Raw genomic sequence first — 20,908 nt, 5'->3', positions numbered from 1 at the left:
CGCAGTGCAAGTAGGATCTGGAACTTACTCTCGATTCTTTTTAGTTCCAAAAAAGACAGGGGACTGGAGTTCAATTCTAGATCTCAGCAAGCTCAACAAGCATGTAAGAAAATCAAAGTTCCGAATGGTCACTCTGCAGTCGATATTTCCCCTTATCGTGAAGACAACTTGATGAGCTCAGTTGATCTCCAGGATGCGTACTACCACATCAAAATGGACAGGCATTCCAGGAGACACTTACGCTTCCAGCTGGGAGCCAGTAATTTTCAGTTCAGAACATTGCCCTTTGGCCTCACTACAGCCCCCAGAGTGTTGACCAAATGCATGGCAGTGGTAACTGCTCACCTGAGACGTCAAGGATTCCCGGTGTTTCCGTACCTAGACGACTGGCTCCTCACTGCTACCACCAGGCATCAATTCATAAGGACCAGGGACGAGACTCTATCCTTGTGCGCCAGCCTAGGCATCACTGTCAACTTGCAAAAGTCAGTCTTATCTCCCTCGCAGCATATTGTATATCTAGTCTCAGAAATAGGCACAACCACCATGCCAGTAAAGCTAACACAGGAAAGAGTGGAATGCCTGTGCAGTCAGATCAGATCCTTATTAAACAAACAGAGTCCAGGCCAGAGTAGTCCTTCAAGTCCTAGGGACTATGGCTTCTGCCATCTTATTAGTTCCTCTTGCTCGCCTACATATGAGGATTCTCCAGTGGATGCTGTTTGCACAATGGTCGATGCAAGACCTTTCATTATCTCACCAGGTATTAATAAATGCATGCAAAAGGGATCTGACATGGGGGTTACACACGAAACAACTTGTCATAGGTCATCCACTTGTTCCTCCCCAAGAGAAAGCAGTTTTGACCACGGACGCTTTCCAGATAGGGTGGGGTGCATTATCTGGGAAAGACAGTCCAAGGTACTTGGCAAAACCACGAGAACCACTTGCACATCAGTGTTCTGGAGATGAGAGCGGTGCTGTATGCGTTGTAAGCACTTCACAGCTCCCACCCCACTGGAGCGATTGCGCTTTAGTCAGACATGTCTGTCGTGTGGTACATAAACAAGCAGGGGGGAAAAAAGTCTCACCCGCTTTGCAGAGAGGCCTTAAGAGTTTGGAAATTGGCAATGTATACTCAACACTTCCTGATAGCAATGCATATCCCGGGGAAATCCAGCGTAATAACGGACAAGCTCAGCCGAGCAATTCTGATGCCTCACGAGTGGTACCTGAATCCAATGACTGCGAAAGAGATCTTTTATAAATGGGGCCAGCCTTGCTGCACTCTATTTGCCACTCACCTGAACATCAAATGCAGCAGCTACTTTGCCGTAATTCCCCATCCGGGGATGTCACCAAAGGATGCACTAGTTCACGATTGGCCCCTAGGAGTTCTTTATGCTTTTCCTCCTTTTCCACTCATACCCAAAGTAATACAGAAAGCAAGACAGTTGGAGTTCCTTGATCCTCATTGCTCCTTACTGGCCTCGACAAGTTTGGTTTCCTTTCCTGTGGCCCTACCTCTTGGAGGAACCATGGATTCTGGACCCATCTCCAGATCTACTGATTCATCAGTTGGGACAGTTCCACCCCCTCAAATTGACAGCATGGCTGCTCCAATTCCACGTATAGCCAGGTGTATTCCTTTATCCCCAGCGGTCAAACACATCCTAATTTCATCCTATAAACCTTCCACTCAAAAACTATATTCTAGCAAATGAAAAAGGTTTTCCCTTTGGGCTACAAGTCCGGGTTTAGATCCATATACGGCTCCTTTAGAATCCATTTTATCCTTTCTAACAACAGTTTTTCATGAAGGAGCGGCAGCTGCTACAGTTAAGAGTTCAGTTAGCTGCCATTTCCAATTTCCATTTTGGTTTCATGGGAAATCCAATCATGCAGCACTCCCTCTGTAAAACCTTCTTAAGAGTTCTTCTTAGGCCCCCAGTAAAACAACCATCAGAACTCTGGGACTTTAATCTTCTCATCTTTGATGTCTGCACCCTTTGAACCATCCTCATCGTCAGACTTAAAATTATCATGGAAAACCTTGTTCTTGGTAGCTATAACATCGGCTAGGAGAGTCTCGGAACTTCAAGCCCTAACTATTCGACCTCCTTATATTATCTTTCACAAGGGTAGAGTCTGTCTCAGGACAAAAACCCTTCCTTTCCTTCCGAAGGTATGCTCAGAGCACAACCTGAATACTACCATTGAGCTTCCTGTGTTTTTTCCAAACCACTCTAGTAAATCAGAGTATAGACTTCACCAGCTAAGTGTCCACAGGATACTCCGAATTTATATACACAGGACTAAAGAATTCAGAAATCTGATCAACCTTTCGTTTCCTTTTCTGACAAAAGGAAAAGCTTGCCTGTTTCAAAGATTACTCTTTTAAATTGGCTTTCGGATTGCATATCCTTTGCTTATCAACAAGCTGGTAGACAATTACCGGTAATAGCTAAAGGTCACTCTACTAGGGCTGTAGCTACTTCATGTGCCTTTAGATCTAGGCTCCCAATTGATACTATTTGTGCAGCAGCTACTTGGGCAAGACCACATACGTTTGTCACTCATTACAAATTGGATTTGGCCTCCCGGGACAGGTCATCCTTTGGGTCCACTGTGCTGAAGAGTCTCCTCGCTTGAGCCATCCCGGATAAAGGTGCTAGGGATGCTGTCCCATCCAGCAAGACGGTGAGATAGGACTACATAACATAAAGAAGTTATGTACTTACCGTAACGTTCCATGTTTGTAGTCCATCTCGCCTATATTCTTGTGTCCCTCCCTCCAACCCCCTTCCTGTTTCTGGGGGATCTGGTGGACCTCTTTTTGGGGCTGCTTGACATTGCCCTTTATTGTCCACCTGGAATGGATTATGTTTCTAATCCTTTGCTGTATTTATACAGCTTCTTTCTTATTATTACCTGATAGGTATTTATTGCTTTCTTGCAAACTAGATCTGGGGAATTGCCATGAGGTACCATGGGATAGGGGCTAGCCTCGAGCCAGTAAAAGCTCTCGAGCTTTAGTATCGGCCGAATCCAACCCATCCAGCAAGAATATAGGCGAGATGGACTACAAACATGGAACGTTATGGTAAGTACATAACGTTTTTTTGCTTGAGTAGAGGTAATTGTTGGCAACCTTTCTTAATAGGGATCTACTCTGACCTAGTAATTACAAGCCCATTTTCCTGGTCACATTGCCCCAATGACCCCTTTAGCCCCAGTGGAAACAAAAATGAGTAAATTAAGTGTTCTGCCAGGGGCTGAACCCCACCTCCACAATCTAATCTCTCTGTACCACACCAGGGTTCATCACAACAGTTAAAATAGTGTCCCCTCTCTCGCACACACACACACACACACACACACACACACACACACACACACACACATATATATATATATATATATATATATATATATATATATATATATATATATATATATATATATATGGATTCACTTTAGAAGCTCAAAATACTGCAGTATCGAAATTCAGTATTTCGAGCCCATAAAGTGGAATCCTGAAAACAATGAAACCTCAGAAGCGTGAAATACAAAACCTCACACACCGGAGATTTTGAATTAGTGCTTCCGGTGTTTCGCTGTGGTTGTGGATTCAGGTAAGTGTTTATTTGTTAAGGGTTTTGGGTGACGCTGTGGTGTGTGTTAGTGTGTCTTGTTGTGATGTGTGTGTGCGAGGAGAATGTAGCTTGTGTGGTGGTGTTTTATATGTGTTTGCATGTAGTGTGACCTCAGAGTTAGAATATTTAAGTAGGGGGGTGTGGGGGGCACGTAGAGAGCTTGTGTTTGTGTGTGGGGAGGAAGGTGTGTGTGTGTGTGTGTGTGTGTGTGTGTGTGTGTGTGTGTGTGTGTGTGTGTGGAGTAGAAGCGCTAATTCAAAATCTCTGGTGTGTGAGATTTTGAATTTTGCACTTCTGAGTTTTTGTTGTTTTCAGGTTTCGACTTTATAGGCTCGCAACACTGAATTTCGATATTTCAGTATTTTGAGGATATAAAGTGAATATATATATATATATATATATATATATATATATATATATATGTGTGTGTGTGTGTTTTATACACCCACACACACACATATATATATATATATATATATATATATATCTGCATCAGTCCCCTTTTTTCCAGTTTTATACATGGGGTCAGGGTGTCATGTTAACAGCGATTATGACCTGGAGTCATTGTTCATACATAATATATATATATATAGATATATATATATATATATATACACACACACACACACACACACACACACACACACACACACATTTTTCTCTTCTGATCCTTGACACCCTCCCCTGATGGTGACTTTTATGGACTACCATCACCAGCTTGGGCACCCACACCATATGCCCTTCCTGGAACCAGCATTCTGCTTTTTTGCTATGGGCCTTCTCCATTAACAGTGGAGCAGCAGTAACAGGTAGTCAGGAACCCACCACACCTTCCCCAAGGATGGGCGAGCTGCAGTCACCTCCTCTTGTCCTCCCCTGCTTGATTTTCTAATGCTTAATATGCTACTCGAACTCTGGTTAACTACGGTGTAGGCAGAGCTTTATTACTCTGCTCCAATGAGTTGCCTTAGCCAGCTTTTACTTCCATCTCTTTGGATTAATCGCTTTGTCTTGTTCAGCTGTAGATTTTTTTCCTGCACTACTTCTCATTTCCATGTGCTTTAAGTCATTTAAAACACCTGTGGACTGCTTCAGGCTTGGGAAATCTTTTTATTGAAGTAGGCTGTTTGGTATTAATGTAGGGAAAGGCAATGTCTCTGCTTCCCCTGCATGTTTCTTTTTATTTTTACAAGTGCATTTTTGAACAGTTTGCTCTGTTAATGCTAGTTTTACATTGGTAAGACTTTTGACATTGGTCTGGTAAGTGCAATTCCCCATCTGTTGCTGTGCACCTTATTGAAAGAAGGAAAAATAATTTCCAACATTTTTGGGATCAGCACCTCCCATATTCATTGTGAATATCCCCTTTCCTTGGGTTAAGGGATGTGTTTAGTGTCACATTCTTTGTTTCTTATTGGGCAGATCTCATCTTTCTCCCATGCATTACAAGGAGATGTCATTAAGTGCCAAAAAAAGTAGCAGCTCAGGCTTCAAAGTTTCTGAAGTGTGCATGTAGTCATCACATACTAAAGTTAGGTAATGCGTGTCTCATCTTGGAGTGATTTAAACATTTTATGTTAACTATATAACTACCTTTTGCCTTTTTTGTCTGCAGTTTAACAGCTTTAGTTTATCACTACCGTTTTAAAAAGGTAGGGCTTCACTTGCCTTTTTTGCCAAAAGGAAGTAGGTGTGGGTAGGGAAGGGATCATCACCTATTTGAGTTATTGATCCTTACATTACTGGTATTATGCAGACAGGCTGAAGGTATAGGAAAGGATTACAGGTACAAGCACAACATAGAGGAAGGGATGCCCTGACCTGAACCCCCGTGGCCTGACTTTTCCATATTGTTTTATCAGCAGTCTCCACCTTTTATTGGCCTGTTTGATCTACTGTAAAGAGTTTTACCTTTGGCTGTGCAGTTTCATTTCAACTCCAGTAGGTCCACCGGATGGGGTTTTCCCCAGACCCTCTCTGAAAATTGAATTTAGGGCAAATGTTAGAACTGATCTTGCCTGAGGGATGGTGTTACTGATTTATTGAAGGTGCAGAATATAGCTCTCTGTAATATATAAACATGGCTTTTTTTCTAGAGAGCTTTATTAATTGACCTTCTCTAAACTGGCTAACCAATAGTGATTTAGTTGAAAAAGGTTCCTGCAGCTGTTTTCCCCGAGGCCCCCACGACTGGAGTTAGTTAATAGGTGATGTCATTTAAACCTATTAAATCCTTCTTAGTGAAGAGGGGTTTGAAGTCCCCCCCCCCAAAAAAAAAAAAAAAAAACACAGATCAGAACAAGTATTAATAATCACCATTAACAAAAATAAATTTTTCAAATGGTTTGCTAAACTGCAAGCATTACGTTTATCATTAGCCAGTGCTGTGATAGTGTACAAGTATACACTGCCTTAACTGTCCTATTTTTGCTTGCATGCACATTGTATGCACGATGATAAAGCATTGTGGTCCCTCTTCTTTATATAAAAACATCATTGCTTCATTATTTCTCGTCCTCCCTTCATTATAATATCCCAACAAATGGACCTTCATTTTCAACAAAACAAGCATGTTCATGCTTTACTGAACTTTATTATTTGTGTACCTTTCTAATCTACCTCTTGTATATTCTAAGGCCCTTCATATAATGATATGAACCTTACGCATGTCGAGCATTACAACTGTATCATTCTGTCCAGCATACCTTTCCACTTTTAGTAGAAAGAAATGGACCTAAAGTTAGGGACACTTTAAATGCTGGTACTGTTAACTCAGAACTCCTCAAAATAATTTTGAGTTTTAGGAGGGATGGAGCAAAAATTAGGGGTGTCTTACCAAAATTTGACAGTTGAGAAATATGCCCAGCATTAGCAAATTCTTTAACATATCCCATTGTAATCAGCAGCAGAGTGACCGAATACAGTATCCACAAAATAATGCTCTGTTGGCATTCATAACGGGCAGTGTTCTGCACGAAGTCAGAAAGGGCATAATCTTGTCAACAACCAAACCTGTAATATAAAACCATAGCCAAAAACTCAAACAAAGCACCTAATTTGAAATAGAAAAACAATCGCAGGCAGCTACTTTCCTGGAATGTTGTTCAGTGACAAGTGTAACAAGCATGAAAAAAATCAAACCTCACTACCTGCCCCAGCAGCAAATTAAATTAAAACAGCCCTAAAGTGTTCATGCCAAAAGCCACAGCATCACATGTAGTCTCCTAAACAGTAATCAATCCTCAAAGTTGTATCTCCAGCAAACACCTACATTTTCAGCTGCAATACCCAAGGGGTCATATACTGCTTTGCATTTACCAGTACCTTAAGCCAAGTGCATAGATCCCAGTTTAGTCATTATTATGACCCCTACTAACCAGCATGCTTCACAAACCATACTAATTTGTCCAGTATACATACACCTAGTTATATTTTCTGTCACTGCCCACTTTACTAAAGAAAAGTACTGCCATGTAAAACTTTGGTTACAGCATTTTCTCATCGTATTAAAATTCTCTTAACTCTCACAAATTTAGTATACTGTAGTTAAACTACCCATTCCATGGAATATTAAATGTAACGTTTTTGAGCTTATTGAGAAGCGTAATTGTATGATATATTAAATAACTTTCTGTACTGAGAAATAATCATTTTTGTTGTAACAATATTAGTAATGATCATGATGTCTGCCCTTCTCAATAGTGGAGAGAAAGAGGCTTTAGAGAAGCTCATTGATACTGAGCGTTTTGTAGGGTCTCTTGTGGACTGTTGTACCTTTGATGCTGTGCATCTGCTAGCCCAGGTTGGCCATTGTCTGCCTTTCTTAAAAGCAGCATGGCTTATATTTTCCACATTTCATAAATTTGTGCCATGCTGTCATGGACATTTCTTTGAGATTAAGTTCTGTTTGGTAAGGCCTGTCAAAAGATTGTTGAAAACCTCCAGAAACAGGATGTGTATAGTCATCATCCTGTCCTTTTCTCTTCTGCTAAACTTTTCAGTTGTCATGGATGATGCAGATACCCAGAAAAAGACTGCTAATAACCACACCTCATTGTTCTTGCATACTTTTCCATTGAATTCTCTTAAAGGAATGACACATCATTCTTGCTCACTTTGTACTCCTGATGGCTTCCCATTAGGCGACAGTGGCTTGGAATCTCATTGCTTCAGGTTCACCCCAGTGTGGAGAGCTGTCACTTAGCACATATGGGAGCCTGTATGTCACAGAATTGCCACATTCTAGAATTTTTCTAGCCAGCCAGTTCATCTTCCTTTTGTATACCACTTGCTAGAGTTGCTGGTACAGTTTCATCCCTTCAAGCCAAAGGGGCATTAATGACTGGGTAGTTCAGAGAATGGGTAAAGAGCTTCTACTTTCGTCTGCTTGTTGCCCCAAAAAACTGGATGAGTGTCCTAGCTAATGATGCATCTAATGTAAAGTTTGACATAGATGCACTCCAAGTCTTGATATTTGTGCTTGTATAGAGCTTTGTGGATGGCCTCTGGAGACATAATTGATGTCATTTTGGCACCTCACCACCCATGGCCCTTACATGGGTAGCACTTTGTATATGGTGCCTCCTTTTGGCTACTTTTTTTTATTCCCATGGTCTTCACTGTGATGATAGCTGTAGAAGTAGAGGCCGTGAATGTGAAACTTGCTGGTGTTTCTATACCTGAACAATTGGTTGCTGGTGACCCTATTGTAGAGTAGTGACACCAGCTTCAATTTTGTTTTGGCCACAGTCTTTTTTATTCACATTAATTTGTAGAAAAGTCCATCTTACTTCCAGGACAGCACATTTCTTTCAGTTAACATTAGCAGTTTTTTTTTTATATATATATCCCGAAGCTACACTTATCTGTTGCACTATGTAGGGCTTGTGGCAGTGATGGTGTTCACTATTTCTTGGCATGTATACACACACAACACACACAATGTAATATAATGTGTGCTGCAGTGGAAATTCATTTCCAGTAGTTGCAGATCTCAGTTTTGTTTTCTGACATTTTTGATTTCTGCCATCCTCCTTGTTCCTTTCTATGTGAGCTTTGGCTCATTTGGTAGGCATGCCCCCTCCACAGCAGTATCTAACTTTATGCATCTCATTGAAAGCTTGCTGTCTCATTTTCACTCTGGCTGATTCCGAGGCATTTTTACCCCCATTAGTGATGTTTTCAAGTGAGAGTCATGCTGAAGGCTGTGTTTCTGGCCCTATAAGCTACAGAAACATTTCTGTAGCATAAGCCTGTCCTGTTTGGTGTTAGATAGTTGGTAACTAGGTATGTGAACTAGCCGAGGAGCAATTATTCTTACTTCTCTCTGCAAGAATGTGATTTTGGATGAACCACGGTCCGAGGCATTTTTCTTGGCAGTGGTTCATATTCTGTGGTAATTAATTGTGCTAGTGAGCACACTGAGTGTAATTTTAAGCTTCGCACTGGAATTATGGTTTTATCTGGGGCAGTGTGCAGATCTTATTCCAGCACTGCAGGACTTGTCCTGTTGCTTTCAAGGAAGATTCTGTATGAAAGTTCTAAGCTCTGCTGTAATGCAGATGTGTGTAGCAGGTGATCAGTACAGTTTTACTAGAATAATTGCAGTCATTCTATCCAACAGAACATTCCCTTATACCTTAGTTTTTGGCATGGGTTTATGCAGAAAGGTTGAGACTTATTCTTGTTGGTGTACAATGGCCCAAAAGAGCCTTTTTACAGTTCATTTCAAACTCCACCTCTCAGAAGATTCTTGTGGTCTGACAGCTTGGAGGCTTTTTCTTGTTCTAACAAAAAACTACCCTAATATGCCCTGGTGAACACTTGGCTGATGTATTGTTTCCTTTTCATCCTCTATATATCCCCTGGTTGATATCACTTTCAAGACCAATTGAATTAAATTATCTGTATGTGCTGAGAGATATCCTGTTCCTCCCCAGTCAGGGCACTCCACATTTATCTTGCCTGTTTTAGGCATCATTTTGATATGGGGCATCTCTTTCTGCACCCGTCAAAGCACATGTTTTGGCTATTTTCTCATATCATAACTTGCTGAAAGATGAGACTGTGGTGCAGCTTAGAGTAGTGAATCAATTTTGAAAGTTATTAGTGTCTTGCTTCCAGTAAAAAAATGTCTTTCCGTGTTGGAACCTGAGGTTCATAGTCAGTATTGCTACATCAACCCTTCAGACTGGTTTGGCAGACCTAAATTTTTCTTTCCAGGAATTTTTTCCTTGTGGCCATCATGTCAATCCTGTGGATTTCTGAATCTCAGGTTGTTGCACGGAAAGAACCTTACCTAGTCTTCTTTCAGTAGTAGGTTGTTTTCTGAATGAATTTTCCATCTTTTTGAAAATGATGTCTAAGCTGTCATATAATTAGTATGTGCATCTCACATGTTTCTTTTAATGAAGGTAGGGGGAGCATGCATCCTCCACATTTTGGATTTAGATCTTTAGAGATGTTACCATCACTGGGTCCTTTGCCACAAGAGGACAAACCAGTATATTTGTGCCCATGGTATTCAGGGTTGTGCAGTTACTGATGAGGCCTCTGGAAATGGATTGCAATGTGAAACATATTTTGCTGCTAGCATGTTAGTGGTGGGTAGAGTGGCTGTTTTTAATGCATGTTTTAGGAGTTTGCCCATTGTGGTCAACTGTAGCATGCTTGTGTGGCTTTCATACATACATTTTAGTGCGTGCTTTAGTTTGGGCTCCATTCCAAGAGTAAAGCATCCATTTATTACTCTAAAGTCCTTATTTTGCATTCTGGGCTGTTGCTGTCTCCTCTGTGGCTTGGAAACGGTACTTTAAAGACTGTCTGCAGGTGTTGCACCACTGTAAAGCACACTCCTCTTAGTATAATGTCATACACACACAAATACTTAATATATAGGCTGGACTTCTAGAAGATCTTCTATAGTGGGTATTTTATTCCCTCCCTTCCATCTATCTTAGGATGCTTCAATTACTACACCATGGCAGCAGGATCACCTGTTAACTTCCTAGCCTTTAATTTTGCAGCCTTATCAGATTGAGTGTTCTTGTCTGTGCAACTTCTTGTTCAAGTGTTCATTTACTTCGGAAGATCTGGAAACTTTAAGCACCAGAGCTCAGTTTTTTAAAAACAGTCCCTTGAAAGGCTAGATGAAATAGTCATGTGTTCATCCCCCTACCGTACTTTTCCTTAGTGTTCCTGTTAAACCCAAGGAGATAAAGCAGAGGGCACTCTTTCATTTCACTCAACCATCCTTTTTGTATACCTGCTACCTCTTTCCATTTCTACCTGTGCAGTGTTTAAAAAATGTGAATGGCTGAAGTTAATCATGATCAAGCCCCCCTTTTTCCCTATTTTCTACATGGGGTTGGGATGACATGTCAACTGCCACCATCTCTTTCTCTATTCATTGCCACTCACTAGCCTTCATAGACATCCATGCCTGACTGCCGTAAGTCTTCTCTCACACAATCCAGCCACTTCTTTGCTGGATGTCCTCCTTTGCTCTTCCCTTCTTCCTGTGTGTCCCAAATCATCACCACATTTTCTGCTTTTCTGCACATGTGCTTGAACCACTGTAATCTGTTCTCTTTGACCTTTTCTACAGTTAGAGCTACTTTGGCTTCTACCCTTATGTCCTCATTTTTATCTGTCCCACACTGTGTAACCTACCACCCATTTCAGGCCCTTCATCACCTCTAGATTTCTAGGTTTCCGTACCATACAGTAGTACTGGGAGTACCACTGTTTTTTACACTGTACACCTTACGTTTCAGCTACTTCAGCATTCCTTTGTCATATACTACACCTGACATACTGTGCCAGTTGGATGCAGCCCCTCTCATTCTAGCTTTGACCTCCTTATGCAGACTTCCATTCTCATCACCCACCCCTCCCAATTACTTGAAGCTGTTAACTGGTTCAATTGTTTTCCCTTCTTTCTCAATTCTCAGATTATTCTGAACTCCACCATTTGTTGCCATTACAACTGAATAATCTCTAATTTGTTTCATCCCATGTGCCTTCAATTTTGCATTCTGTTCCAATTTTCTTTGCTGAAGTTGTTGCTCAGTCTGCTTGTAATGCCACATCATCAGAATATAACAGTTTTGTTCTTTCCCCTCCAGCCTGTTTGGTAATGTAGTCCATCACCAGTATGAACAGCAGTGGGCTCTGAGCTGAGCCCTGGTGCACACCTACCACTGAGAATTCCTCTGTGAGACGTTCATACTTGAGTCAGTGGGTCCTTGTACATAGCCTGTACTAATTCTACCAGTGTTTCTGGGATTTTGAACCACCGTAGGACTGCCCAAAACAGCTTTCTTGGGACCTTGTCATATGCTTTCTCCAAGTCTAGGAATTCCCACTTGGACTCCGTCCTCATCTCTAGCTTCTTCTCAACTATTTTTCTCACTACAAACATCGGGTCAATTGTGCTGCATCCTATTTGAATCTGAACTTCTCATCTCCCACCTTACTTTCTACTACTTTGTGTATTCCTTTATCAGTCACCCCTTCCAGAACTTTCATGCAATGTGACAGGAGTTTGCTACCTCTGTACTGCCCACAGTTGTAAACGTCCCCTTTGATGTCCTATTATTAACATGAGGGATTCTCCACTTAGGGCGGCCAGACATCTGACCAGTATACCAAAGCCTTTTACTACCTACGATACGCCGTATGTCACATGTATACTCTTGCATATGTAGAGTATATAAGCGACGTCTGGCCGGATCATCCTCAGAACTTTCCTGCCGCCAGTCCAAATGCCATTTTTGATTCAGTCTGCTTACCAAAGTTGTTTGCTGGTGTAGCAATCCATTCAGATAAGTGCCCTGTTGAGGTTTTCTTTTTTTTTTTTTATTTACTGCTTTTTGCTGTGGGTTTTTCATGTCATCCAGAAAAGGCAAGTGCTAGTGTGGGAGACAAATTCCACATAATGATAGTCCCAATCATGCTTGTTTTGGTTAGGGCCTACACACAAACTTATACCATTTGTCAGGCCTTTGTGCCTAAGACTTACATAGTCATCCATCTTCTCTTGCTATTTGTTTAGAAAGTCAGCATCACAAATTTTTAGCTAATGACACTGTGGCAGGAACTTCCAGGTCTGCCATTGAGTCTTTACTGAAGAGAAAGTCCAAAAAAACAAGGTCGGACTCTTCCGCTGTGCCTCCTACATCTGATGTCTCCCTCAAGGCTGATGAAAACCCAGAGGTTAGCCCGGTTCTGGGGTCGGATTCTTTAGCTGGGACCACTTTGGAGGCCGCCATGGATCCGATACCTGGCACGTCCTCAGAGGAAGTGCAGATGTCCATTTTTGGATGGTCAGGGGAAACCAAGACTTGTTACTGAAGGCCCTGGGGGGGGGTGTTCTGCAAATCCTAGTGTGAGAGGAAGTCCCAATGACAATAATAGAGTGTAGGCCAAAGTTGGGCCCTTCCACTTTTCATAAGGCAGACATCCAGTTAAAGAAAAAGCAAAAGACGAAGCATGCTCTTCTTTCAGGGACCCTCAAAGTGAGTGACAAAATTTCACCCAGGGCTTATTTAATGCTCTTATGGCTTGGAAACCTCCTTCAGCAGTCTCTGTTCCTCCTCTTCCTTGAACATCTTCCCCTCAGAAGAGGACAAGGGAGCAGGAGTCCTCTGATGAAGAGGTTCCTCAGATGAGGAATCTTTAGCCCATTCCACACATGTTCCATCACCTCTTGAGTATGCTTCTCCTGAAGAGGGATCTGCTGGTCCAGAATCCTCTATTGAGGAGATTACTTTTGGGGTTACTATTGCTAAGATGAGAGTACTTCAAGCGGGGACTGTTCCCAGGTTTCGGATGTGCAAATGAGATATTATGAGCTCCTGTAAATGGATTCTCCTTCGCCATCTGCTGTCCCTCCAGTCCAGTTTTACTTGCTTTACTGGATGCTTTCTCCTCAGCATCTCAGGCTCCTGATTCTCAACCCCCTGCCCCTAAGAAGCCTGACTCTTTCTACAAAGTGCTTGATTGTAAATTTCTTGTGGTGGTGTCTGCGGCTTTAGATAAGCCTTCTAAATTACTGCCTACCACTAAACTTCTTCCCTCTGATAAGGAAAGCAGGACAATGGAAAGGCTGGGAAAGAAGGTTTACATTTGCCACTCTTGGATTTCATGCTAATTACCAAACTCATATGACCAGTTATGTTTTGGCTTTTCTGTCCCAGGCTGCTCTAGCTATTTCTAACCTTCCAGATTCTGAGGGGAAGCCTTCAGCCTTGTCTTTGTTAGGGGAATCATGGCAGGTGGCTCACCATTCTATTAAATGCAGCTGTGATGCAACAGAAGCTTCATGTAAGGTGGCTGCTTCAGGATCTGTGTTGAGGAGGGATTCCTTGCTAAGGTTTCAACTACTGCCAGATGATGTAAAAGCTAAGTTGTTGGTTGCTCCTTTAGACAGTAGTGCTTTGTTTGCTACTGCTGTGCTGACTTCAAGTCTTTACAGGAGAAAGGCAAGGAGTTACAGAACTTGAAACATCTTTTGGTTTCACCGATGCTTAAGTTTCAAAGGAATTATCCATTCAAGCCCAACTTTTGTTCGAAGACAAACCTATCATCCTCCTCCTAAAGGTAGGAAAGGTGGAAGGAAGCCTCCTCCACCAAAGACTGCTCAGGCTTCTTTTACAGAGAAGCAGCCCTTTCCAGACAAACCATGTAGTATCTGACTATCACTCTTCTCTTAAAAATTCCTCTCTCGCTTTGGCTCTTTCGGTCTACCTGGTTTGGTCAAGCATTACCCCAAACTCATGGGTTCTTTCAGTAATTCAAAAAGGGTACTTCATAGTTTGGAAGTCCTGTCCCTCCCTTCATGGGCATACCTTAATCACCTCAGGAACAGTTACATTTTTTTTCCCCAGAGGTACTTCAGGAATTGTTAAATCAGGGAACTATTCAACAGGTTCTACAGTATTAAAGGGGAAAAGGGTTTTGTTCAGGAATGTTTCTGGTTCCCAGGAAGGAGGATCCTTGGAGACCCATTCTGGATCTTTTCACATCTATATACTTTTTTGAAAATTCCTCTTTCGCATGATGTCTCCGCAGACTTTGTTCCCTTTACTTCTCCCTCGGGCTTTCATAGCCTCTCTGGATATCGAGGATGCATAGCTGCACATTCTTATTTATCCCCTTTTTGGAAAATTTTTGTGTTTCTCTGTTGCTTTCTGGTATTTTCACTTCTCTGCTTTGTGCTTTGGCCTTTCTATTCCTCCAAGGGTATTTACCAAATGCCAAGCTCATGTGATTATTTTTTGCAGACTTCAAAGCATTTAAGTTTTTCCTTACCTGGACAATCTCCTGTTTCAAGCATCCTCTCCAGGCACCTTACTGCAAGACCTCCACTTTGCAATGTTTCTTTTGCAAAGTCTGGGGTTCACTGTAAACTGTAACAAGTCATTGCTAACACCTTCTAAGCATCATGTCTTTCTAAGATGCAGGATTCAAACAGTACCTATGTTAGCATCCCTGCCTCCACTAAATGCTTAGACTCTCATTGCCTTCTTTCAAAATCTTTTTTTCCTCTGACCTCTGTAACAGCCATAGAGTTTGAGACTTATGGGATTTATGGCACCCACCATCCCTATGTTGCCTTTACATGGTAAAATTTCAGTGGTTCCTGAAATCAGTCTGGCAACAACATGCACATCCCTTAGAATTTGCAGTTCCTCTTCTTCCCCCTTGTCTAAAGAAGGAGCTTCAATGGTGCATTCAGCAGTTGTCTCTGAACCCAGGCATTCTCATTCATCCACGTTTTCAATCTCAAGAATTTGTTCAGACGGCTCAGAGGTAGAGTGGGGAGCAGTCTTTGGCATAGTGAGAGTGCAGGCAGTCTGGACTCCTCTTCAACAAAAGGAGCACATCAACATCAGAGAGATGAGAGTGCTCCTGCTCGGCTTTTCAGGCCTTCCATCCTCGTTTATCTCCTGGCCCTGTCAAACTGTTGAATGGATGCTTCACAGGGATGTGTTTCTGGACATTGTCCACAAGTGGGGTACTCCTCAGATAGACCTTTTTGTCTCCCCTCTAAACAGACAACTTCTACAATTCTAGTTTGGAAGGTGGATGCCTGCTCTTTCTCTTGGAAAGGGGATGTTTATGTATGCATCCCCCCTTCCTCTCATTCCAGAATTTGTTCAAGATTCAACAGGTCAGTCCCAAAATCTTGCTGGTGACTCCCTTTTGGCTTAAGACAGTATTGGCTCCCTCCTCTTCTGCATTCAGCCAGGGGCAGTCATCAGAAGTTAGCTCACAGGGTGGACCTACTCACACAATACAAAAGAATCTCTAATCCATCCTCACTTGTCCACTCTTCAACGGACTCTGGGTGATGGGATTTTGATTCCTTATAGACACCTTTTTTTCTGAGGACATGGTTAGGCTTCTGCAGGAGGCCAGAAAACAAAATACTAGGAAATTCTACATATCCAAATGAAAGAGGTTTTCTGTCTGGTGTCTGTCTCATAACCTGGATCCACGTTCTGTGGACGTTCCTGTGGTTCTTTCTTTCTTGTGTGAATTGCTCAATGCTGGGTTGGCTTATTCCTCTGTCAAGTCACACTTCTCAGTAGTCTCTGCTTGTTTGCCTTTATCTCGTCTTTTAGCTTCTAGGTTTGAGGCAAAACAATTTCTAAAATCTGTCCTTCAAATTAGACCTCCCAGGAAGCCTGTTCCTCCTCTCTGGGATCTTAATTTTGTTTGGGAAAAATTGGCTCCTTTTGAGCTTGCAGTTTCAGCTTCCGCTTCCTTGCAAAATTGCTCTTGGAAGACTGTTTTGTTGTTGGCACTTATTTCAGCCAGATGGATGTCTGAGGTTCAAGCCCTTATGGCTTCTCCAGTTTTTTTGATTTTTTCATCAGGATAATGTGCATACTAATCCTTCTTTTATGCCCAAGGTGGTGAATGAGTTGTCACTTGTTTTTCCATGCTCCACAATCTCCTAGTGAAAAGATACTACACATGTTGGACATGTATAGACAACTCAGATTTTATTTGGATAAGATTAAGGCTATCAGGAAATCTGATCAGCTTTTTGTTTCTTTTCATCCCAGGGCTTTGGGATTGACTGTTTCCAAGCAGACTATTTCTTCTTGTATTTCTAAAGCAATTTATTTTTGTTATGTTTATGATGGCAAAACCTTCCTTTCTCTCTTAAGGGGTTAATCTGCTAGGGTTGTGGCTTCTTCTGGTGCATTTTTCAAGGGATTGGACACTAATTCCATTCTTAAATCCAGGCAGCTGCTTGGTCTTCATTGCATACTTTAACACTACAAGTTGGATGGCATTTCCAGAGCTAGAGCTGGTTTTGCTAGGGCCATCCTTCATGGCGTTCTAGAAAGCTGTATGGGTCTTTCCTCCTCAAGTTTCTTCACAAGCTTTGGCATTCTCCCTCATGTTAAGAATACTGCAACAGTAGAATAAAAGGGCATAGTATAGTTGTGTAAAATCTTACCATAACGATAGATTCCTTCTTTTCACTGTTGCAGTTTAAACATCCTAGCCCCTGGTCCTTTGTCTTCTGGAAGTACTGTTAACCTCTTTTTTTTTTTCCTTGAACTGGCATTCCTACTGGGGCATTCAGTTCTGAGGATGTTATGTCCGGGCGTCGCTTTTATGCCTTATGTATGCGAGGAGTGTATGTGCAATGTGTGGCATACCGTAGGTAGTAAAAGGCTTTGGTATACTGGCTGGATGTCGGTCTGCCCTAAGCAGAGAATCCCTCATGTTAAGAATACTGCAGCAGTGAAGAGAAGGGCATCTATCTTTATATGGTAAGATTTTACACAACTATACTTTCTTGAACACTGGCACAAGTATACTTATTTTCCAGTCATCTGGGATATGCTTTTCTGTCCACACTGCTATGAGTACCCTGAAGAACCATTTCTCTCCTGTCCCACCCAGCATCTTTTGACCGCGTCTGAGCCTGCTGCTTTCCTTCACCTGTTCTTTCTACTTTTATGGTGGGCTCCTCCTCTTCTGTCATTTGTAGGCTGTGTCTGGGGCAGTACAGCATCTGTGTTTTTGTATTTCGTTCAGAAGCTGCTGGAGGTGCTCCTTCGATCTGCCTTTGAATGAACTGTGGTCTGCTGAATAGGTTGGTGTTGGCATCCTTTATAAAGGGTGTCTGACTATTTTCTTTATCTTTCTGTCTTTGCCTTGCAACATGATGTAATTTCTTTTGCATCTACTGACTTACTTTCCAGAAGCTGTTAGAGCTCCTCTGATGGGCCTGTTCTTTGCTATTGCAACTGTTCTCTTAGCATGTTAGTCAGCCAGTATTCCTTCCTAACCTGGTCAGTTTTTTTCTATCTTCTACTTTTTCCAAGCACTCCTCCTTTCTTTTGATGATTTACTGGACTTCTGCATTCATCACCAGCTTTTACCTTATTTCCATACCTGGTACTATAGTCTTCACACATGTTGTTTTAAGGTTCTGTCATTCTTCAGCTCCACCTATTTCCTCCCCTTCTTAAGGTGCTAGAGACATGAGTAATTCCTTGAACTGTTGTGCTTTCTCTCCAGTCAGCTTCCAGGTCTTCTTTCTGGTGTCTGTTGACGTTAGAGGCTTCTCTGACTACTACTTGCAGCTGATTGTGGCAACCAGTGGTTTGTGTTGTGGGCTGACTGTTTCACTGGGGATGACTTTGCAATCATTGATTCTACCCCACTGCAGTTTCCTTACTAGGAGGAAGTCTACCTGAGTTGCATGTTGGCCACTCTTGTATGGGATCTTGTGAATGCATATCTTTCTGAATCACGTGTTGGCTATTATCAAGTCATTTGACAGAAGTCTAGAATTGCCTCTCATACTTTATTCTTGTTACCCCACCCATGTGGACCCAGTAGTCCTCATATCTTGTTCTGTCACGATATCTGCATTCAGGTCAGCCATTATCAACACCAATTTATGTTGCCCTGCTTTATCTAGTAGGTCCTGCAACTGCTGTCTGAATGCACTCTGCATTACTATCACAACCCTGCTGTGGGGCATAGGCTGAGATTATGAATACTGCCCTATCATTAGGCTGGAGTGTGATTGCCATGAGTCTGTCCCTAATCCTTTTGACCTCCCTGTCTTTTGAAGCCTCTCTCTGACCACAGTTCACACACCTTTAGCCTAACTTCTTCCTGTGTAGTAGACTCTGGATCCCAACCGAGTGGCGTTGCTGCACTCTGCCCTTCCATCTTGTCTCCTGGATACATAGGATGTCCAGCCCCCTCCTTACCATCATGTCATCCACTTCCAAGATGTGTCCTGTCAGTGAACCTACATTGAGTGCATCAATTTTTAGTTCATTTAGCAGGTGGATTGATTTTATGTCCAGCTTTCGCTCAATAGAGCTATCCCAGATAACCCGTGCTGGGCAGCTGAACATGAGCTTTCCAGTAGCTTATTGACCCAGGGTAACTGGGCTTTATGGCAGGCACGCACTGGCCAATAGGGGCACATACACCCCTCCAACCATTAGAATTGGTCCCTGACTTAGGTCGGAATAGGCTAAGTCCTCATTGCTTATTACCACTAAATACCCATGCCCATTTAGTGACCTTTGTCAACATGAGCAAATCACCTAGAGCCATATTTTACACTGTCAGGTGGCTAGCCCTGCCATGGTGCATAGTCTGTGATCTGTGCTCTCCTGTCATAAAAATGTAGAGTATAAAGGATAAGTCCAGAGAAAATCGCCTCAGCTAGCAGATCTAGGAGACTCAGTCCGATACCCTCCCTGTGGAAGGAACAAAGACACCTTATTGAAGTTTCTAGTAGTTAACTAAGTAGATGGACTAAATATTGCGCACCACAGTAGATGCACAAAGAGAACCTGCAAACTCTAAACCGTAATTGGTCACAGGTCAAGTTTGAACCTTGTGCCATGTGCTTGAGGTGAAGACCTTAACCATTCTGCCAACTGGTCACTTGACTGGAGTTTAGCTGCAGTAATTCACATTATTAAATGTTATTGTCATTGCGACCTTTGCTGTTTAGTTAATTCATTATTCCAGTACTGCATATGTAAAGTTCAGAAGTACAGTTGTGCCTGGTTTATGCAGTGAAAAATTACATTTCTTGATGCACTGTAAGATGCACAAAGTAGTATAGTTTTATGAGCTGTGATTCACTGTATCATATGTTTTGCAAGTCTTATTCCGTGAAATCTGTGTGTTCTTAAATGAAATGACTGCTTGGTAACAGAAAATAAATGTGACTCATATTGTTGGCAACGCAACACACTCCTCCAAAGATTTAAGTATTCCAAAGATACTACATCTAAGGGAACAAATTATTTTATTCAGCTTATGGGCTTTGACTGAAAGGGTCTTTTGCCGAAACAGCCCTTTACCTTCTTTGTTACTTGAATTTGTGACTTCATGTCTCAGAGCATTATTTGGTAAACTTTGAAGCAGTGCTAAGTATGCACGTTTTTCCTCTATGTAACCACTAAAATTGAATTTACTAAAATCAAATCCAAAAAAGATCTGCAAACCAGTTAAAACAAGCCAATAAAGAAGTTTTACCCCCGTGTTTATATTTACTAACTCCACAAAGTTCCACAACCACTTGCGAATACCTCAAATATTTAAAGAAAAAAAAAAAAAACATTAAAAAAAATAAGAGTTGAAAGGAGGGCTTTGCCGCACCCTATTCTCATTTTAATACATGTATACGTGTGTGTGTGTGTGTGTGTGTGTGTGTGTGTGTGTGTGTGTGTATATATATATATATATATATATATATATATATATATATCCCGTATTTCCCCAAAAATAAGACTGGGTCTTCTACTTTCCCCCCGCCAAAATACGCATTAGGGCTTATTATCAGGGATGCCTTATTTACCCCCCCCCCCCCGTGCAACAATCTACATTTATTCATGTACACAAATTGACATTTATTTGGTACTTTTCTGTTATTGGGCAACAGTTCTAGGTAACACGTTAACAGTTGTGAGAGAATTCTACATAAACAGTGCAACAAACATTTCTACTTCAGAATATCTGCACCTTTGCTTTCACAGTGCAATTTTTTATGCTTAACAGAAAGTGCAGAAAAATCTAAATACATGTGTTTTGAAGGAGGGGAATAAAACAGGAATAACTGCCACTTTTTGAGTAGTGATGCTTTCTTTATTCCTTACCCAAACCATAAGAGAAGAATGATGGAAAGTCATAAAAATGAAGTCTGGGAACTAGTGGCCTTACTTTGTAATTACCCCTTGATAATG

This window comes from Protopterus annectens, chromosome 4.part0, assembly GCF_019279795.1.
Source record: "Protopterus annectens isolate FY-2018-M chromosome 4.part0, PAN1.0, whole genome shotgun sequence".
NCBI lineage: Eukaryota > Metazoa > Chordata > Ceratodontiformes > Protopteridae > Protopterus > Protopterus annectens.
Note: the sequence above shows the minus strand (reverse complement) of the source record.